Source organism: Cydia strobilella, chromosome 21 (assembly GCF_947568885.1).
Source record: "Cydia strobilella chromosome 21, ilCydStro3.1, whole genome shotgun sequence".
Lineage (NCBI taxonomy): Eukaryota > Metazoa > Arthropoda > Insecta > Lepidoptera > Tortricidae > Cydia > Cydia strobilella.
Genome location: NC_086061.1, coordinates 11,592,389 through 11,598,963, shown reverse-complemented (window position 1 = coordinate 11,598,963; position 6,575 = coordinate 11,592,389). Strand labels below are relative to the sequence as shown.

General features: G+C 39.5%; 1 non-coding gene across 1 annotated transcript; it reads right to left on the bottom strand.

Moving 5' to 3' along the window:
• Positions 1–3,051: 3,051 nt before the first annotated feature.
• On the bottom strand, positions 3,052–3,123 carry Trnaa-ggc (transfer RNA alanine (anticodon GGC)). The gene has a single exon. It is a non-coding gene; the product is annotated as a tRNA-Ala (tRNA).
• Positions 3,124–6,575: the final 3,452 nt, after the last annotated feature.

Here is a 6,575-nt window from a genome sequence, read left to right as displayed (position 1 = left end):
GGCTATTGTAAAGAACTCCGGACACCTGCCATAACAATGTTAATACACGTTATCGAGGCAGGTGGTGACTTGCCGCTGACTAGATGGGCCCCTGAAACTGCCGTCGTGAAGACGACCAGGAGCAACACCGGTGTGAGCGGCTCAGGGGTGTCGAGAGGTGTGCGCCGCTTTCTACCCAGTGGCTGTTAGCAGCCACTGTGCCAACTCGCGTCTTATGCATCTTTCACTTCCACCCCTGGAGCATATAGCTCTTACGACTCCCCTCTGGACGGCCAATGAAGGCAAGCCAGAGCTGAGAGTCCTGCGGGTCCCCTTGGGGTCCACTCCGACCGACGAAGACACGCCGGAGACGGAGACCCTGACCGACTCTCTGGAGCACTCGGGTCCGTGGGGTCGTCACTCCCCAACAGCTCGCCACAAGCTGCCCTGCGGGCTTTTATTTATTTATTATTACCTGACACACAAGTCGCGCAGTATGCCGTTCCGCACACCTCCTCTCCTCCTGGCTCCACAGAAAACCAGCGCCGTTGACAACGCTTAGTCGTGCCAACTGCATTGGTGAGTGGAGACCATTTCAGCCTCACATCCTTATCTGTTAGTTTTGTATTTTTCACCTTTGTTTTTTCTTTCTTGTTGTTGTTAATGTATCTTTGTAATGTAATAATGATATGTTGCCTGAATAAATATTATTCTCTTCTATTCTATTCTATTCTATTCTATTCTATTCTAATCCGAGTTTGCTCCATCCCAGAAGGTGTGCATAAATTTTGGGAGCTTTGGGAGATAATTTTTTCCTTGGATTGCCAAACCACTCGATGTAGAAGGAACCCACCATTAATTACAATGGCCAGCCACCACCACTACCACCAAAGCAACTACCAGCAAAGCACTACTAGCAGCAAAGTTTGGTGGATCAGACTGGTAAAAAGAATAAAAAAGTCATCATTCGCTCGCCCTTCTCCGATTCACTTGGGGTCGGCGCAGCATGTCTTTTTCTTCCATACCTCTCTTGCGTTAGTTTCATATCATCTTTCACACAGTCCGAGTCCATCCACCTTTTCCTCTCCTCGTACCTCCACATTCATTCTTAATACCTTTCTCGTCACATGACCTACAACAAAAAACAATAACAACAATAACAATAAAAAAGTAAAAATGTAATATATATGTGTTTCTCTGTGACACAATCCGTTTTCATAGTTTTATTTCAATTATTTATGTATTTTAAACCATTTTCCGGTAGCCTAGCTCTTACGGGCCAATTCGAACAATGATCTAAATATCAACTATAGATATCCACTAGATATGAAACAGACACGATAACGAGATATTCATGGAGACTATATAAAGGAGCCAAATCTCTATGTATGAAAAGTGTACATCAAAAAACAGTAATTAGGCAGCGCCACCATACACCGAAATACTACCAAAAACAACCTACGTAATTTGGTCGGGTTATTTGTTGCCTTATATGGTTCATGTTATACTCATGTCCCAGAGCCTAACTAGCGCCACCGGAGAGATTAGGAACTATTATTTAAAGCTGAAAGCGGTCACTTTTGCAACAATTCTGCCATAAGAGATTGGCATCCTTTCTATACCATCCATAGAGATATTTAAGAAAGTCATGTCAAATTTGACATTACCGCGATTCCAAATGTCCTCAATGGATATCTAATGCATATCCCAAAACGTCACATTTATTGTAGCGTGAAATGACAATTGGTTTCTCGAATCGAACTGCAAAAGATAACTAGTTGAGAACTAAACTGAAGTATCTATTAGATTTCATATTGTTCTCGTATCTAGTAATTCTCACGTTAAATAAAACTATGAAAACGGATTATATCGCGTATATTGAATTTATAATACATCCCGACGTTTCGAACTCTTTACAGCGTTTGTGGTCAGCGTTCGTAGTCACCCGTTGACCACGAACGCTGTAAAGAGTTCGAAACGTCGGGATGTATTATAAATTCAATATACGCGATATAATCCGTTTTCATAGTTTTATTTCATGAGTAACTATCGCGGTAACCGAAGACAATATTAATTCTCACGTTGTTCGAATTGACTGGTTAGTCTTATACTAAAAGAACTAAACTATCACTCAGTAAAACTGTGAATGCTTGCATAAATATTTTCCTTTATAGTGTCGACTCCGTATAACGAGAGTTAAGGAGTCGCAGTGAAACTGGCAATTTGGACATCGGAGTACATTCCTGAGCTTCGAACGACCGGCTGGTCCAAGTCTAAAGCTTTGCACTACTGAATGAGCTAAAATTATCCGATTTTAGCCACGTATTACTGATAATGATAGGCGGAGTATCTTGTACTAAAACCACTGAAAAATTCACAGAATTCAGCCTACATAACTAGTATCTAGTAAGTCCTAAATTCTAAGTTTAGACAAAACAATGTCTGTAAAAAAGATCTTAATTATTATGTCAACTTGTGTAACTTAATACAGTCTTTTGTCATAATCTATCACTTTCAGTAAAACCAAAGATAGATATAACTGTGAATGGAAACGTAAAAAAAATCCTTTAGTGTCGAGTTCGTATCACGAGAGTTAAGGAGTCGCAGTGAAACTGGCAATTTGGACATCGGATGACATTCCTGAGCTTCAAACGACCGGCTGGTCCAAGTCAAAAGCTTTCTACTACTGGATGGGCCAAATTACCCAATTTTGGTCACGTATTACTGACAATACTTTCCTCACCTACTGTATGTAATTGCATGAATTCTAATATATGAATAAATACCTTTTATTATTGAAGTAGTTAATATTACTAAACAAATATAGTTAAAATTAATTAATAAACAACTAACTTATAAAATTAAAAACTAAAAATTAATAAAACTAATTTTAAAATAAATAACTAAAAACTATTCCCCTGCGGCATGGTGCCGTAGATGCTGGCAGCATTTCCTCGCTGTATCGCAATGCTTACTCTTTGTGCGAGGAAGCTGCCAGCTCTACGATCAATTCATATCTGTATATATGAATTGTATATACAGATGTCAATCACAATTAACGATGATCAACTCTGGTCAACGTGGGACTCGAACCCACATCCTTGGATTGCCGGTCCAATGCGTTACCAATTGCGCCAGCTGACCATCCGAAAAAAATTAACATTTATAATGTGCATGAATTCTATAGTAATTTATATTGTATTTTTTCTTAATGCATATTAATTTTTGTTTTGAAAAGATGTGTCCCGCCGAGTTTGTTGCCGGTCCCATATTGGGATACCCTCCTCCAATTGAGGGGGGATTTAAATCTTCTCGGGGCAGAGGTGTAGGGTTAGAGCCGGCGTAGCTTTATTTAACGTTCATAAGCGCATTGTGCGCATGCCTACTTGAATAATAAACTATCTTGAAGAGCGCTGGTGGCCTAGCGGTAAGAGCGTGCGACTTGCAATCCGGAGGTCGCGGGTTCAAACCCCGGCTCGTACCGATGAGTTTTTCGGAACTTATGTACGAAATATCATTTGATATTTACCAGTCGCTTTGTCGGTGAAGGAAAACATCGTGAGGAAACCGGACTAATCCCGACAAGGCCTAGTTTCCCCTCTGGGTTGGACGGTCAGATGGCAGTCGCTTTCGTAAAAACTAGTGCCTACGCCAATTCTTGGGATTAGTTGCCAAGCGGACCCCAGGCTCCCATGGAGCCGTGGCAAATTGCCGGGACAACGCGAGGAAGATGATGATGATCTCAGTTTAGAACTTTCCCGGTTTTATCCTAAAGCACCCTGGGGTCTATTCTGAAACATTGGCTCATTTTGAAAAGAAGTAAGTACAAATTTAAAAGTGAAAAAATTACTGCCTTGGGTGAGACTTGAACTCAAGCCCTCTGGATAGATACTCCAGCGCTCTGCCAACTGAGCCACAAGACCTCATCCATAGTCAGCAAATCTTCCCACTATATGGGTCTAGGGTTAATAGCATCGATCGCAGACGTTTCTGCTTGTTAAAAATTAATTTAGAAGTAAGTACAGTCAGCAATAAAAGTGTGTGACACAAAATATTTTTGACAGTAACTTGTTTTTCTTCAACTAAGCATCTGAAGTCGTCGTCAATAGAACTTGCAAATAATTTAAACAAACCATTTTACCTTAATTACTTCGTAATCTCGCTCATTAAAAGGACAGCCATGACCTTATGAACAGTCTATATACTTAAATATTTTATTTATATAAACTTTTAGTTAAATTAAATGTTAATTATTAATATTTCAGGGAAAATAACCTTCGTAAAAATGTTAGGTTATGTGTCAAACGCTAACAAAATCTGTCATATTTGTTTACATTTTTTGCAAGTTCTATTGACGACGACTTTATGGTTAAATCATTTTTTTTTAACATGCAGATACGTCTGCGAGCGATACTCCAAAATTTATATTAAAGGAAAAAATGGAAAAAGTTACACTGCCGGCAGGATTTGAACCCGCAACCTCCGCAATCCGTGCGTTGCTCTTAACCAATTGAGCTACGGAAGCCTACCAGAACCTTGCAAATCTTTCCATTCCTTCCCTTATGTATACACGCCTTTGGGGTGGCGTAAAGCGACATCTAACAGAAGAAGATTTACAAGGTTCTGGTAGGCTTCCGTAGCTCAATTGGTTAAGAGCAACGTACGGATTGCAGAGGTTGCGGGTTCAAATCCTGCCGGAAGTGTAACTTTTTCCATTTTTTCCTTTAATATAAAAATTTATGGTTAAAGTTGGTCAGGTTATTTTAAACCGTAAAACAGAGACTAGGTAGACATTAAGGAGTGGCAACTGGCAGTAGAAGCGGTAATTTGGACGCCGGAGTAAATTCCCAAGCGGAGCAGTCACCCACACCTCAAACTAGTTAAGGTTGGCCCAAGTCATAAGCTTCTAAAGTACTACTCAAATTTAACCCTTTATCGCATATGCATATAATGACAGTTATATAATCAACTCTATTGACAGTTATTTAAGTTCAAATTTGTGGTATTTTCTATAAAAAGGGACCTTATTGTCGATGGCGCTTACGTCATTAAAATAACGATGCTCCGATACAAACCCTAATAATTGTTCGGAGCAATGCTGAGCCGAACGGAGCCGAGTTTGCCCGAAGCGAGGAGTTTCGCACCCCAGGCAGAACTGACATATTGTTGTGTGTCCAAGTAAGTAAATTAATTGCTGTAGGGTAGATGTTCGCGCACCGCCACGTGAGCGCGGCGAATTGTTTGCGGCGCTCGCCCGGTGTGAACTCTATTGCCTAGATAGTAAGGGTGACGATATTTTGACTAAAATACCAATATCTCAGTTCTGCAATGGGATTCCGCTTGGTGCCCATAGAACGAAATAAAGTTTATAGAAATGCCTATCTAATGAACTAATTCTCAACTCTGTTGGTGTTTGTACCATTTTGACGCTTACCGGTCAATTCGAACGTGATAATTACTAGATACGAGAACAATACGAGATCTAATAGATACTTTATAAGTTCTCAACTAGTTATCTTTTGCAGTTCGATTCGAGAAATCAACTGTCATTTCACGCTACAATTATTGTGACGTTTTGGGATATCCATTAGATATGTATGTATGTAAACAGTTTATTGTACATAAGACAGATTACAAACACAATAAAAGAACATAAATATATTCAATGTACAAAGGCGGACTTATCCCTATAAGGGATATCTTCCAGTCAACCTTTGAACAATTGAGAATGATACAATAAACAGATCAAGATAGACAAACGAACACAACAGAAAGTAAATTATGGTTCAATTATTACAAACGTAAATAATTAAAACCTGTAATCTAGAATCCATTCCGATCCATTCCATCTCGGATCTGATATCCATTGGATGTCTAAGTAATATCTTAAGCAAATCTTAAAGAGGTCGTTCAAGAGGACATTCGGAATCGCGGAAATGGCAAATTTGACATGACTTTCTTAAACATATCGTTGTCGTGTCAGTTTCATATCTAGTGGATATCTAGATCATTTAACTAACTTAGCGGTTTCACTTACGTATTTTTAGTCACTCGCGGTCTCCATTTTCAAGCACTAACAGTGCCTAAGTGAGTAGCGGTCACGACGGGTGGGTGTCACGTACTGTGGCGCGCCGCGTCGCTAAGTTAGTTAAGGCGGTTCCCTGAGCCAGAAGGCGAAAAATCTCCTTATATGATCCTGTTTTTCTAAGAGGCGTTGATATTCGTAGACGTGGAAAAAATATATGTAGTTCTTGACTATTTTATCTTTAATATCATAGCTTCCGATACACGAATTATGACACTTCGCTCGATACAATTAATTCCCAAAGTAACCTCAAACTCGGACTTTTAATCCAACTTTACTCGGTTATTTATTATGTGATACTATAAACAAATAAAGAAGAAAAAACAATCTTAACTTAAATAGTAATTTCATAGCTTTCGAATTTCGATATAGCAGGGTAACGTTTTTAAAATAAATAAAAATCGACAAAATTCGATCAAAATTGACACTTGGCGCGCATGATCTTTCCCGTTTTTTCTTGCGAAATGTGACAGAGACAGCGGCAAACCGATGGAACGGCCTTAAGTTAATA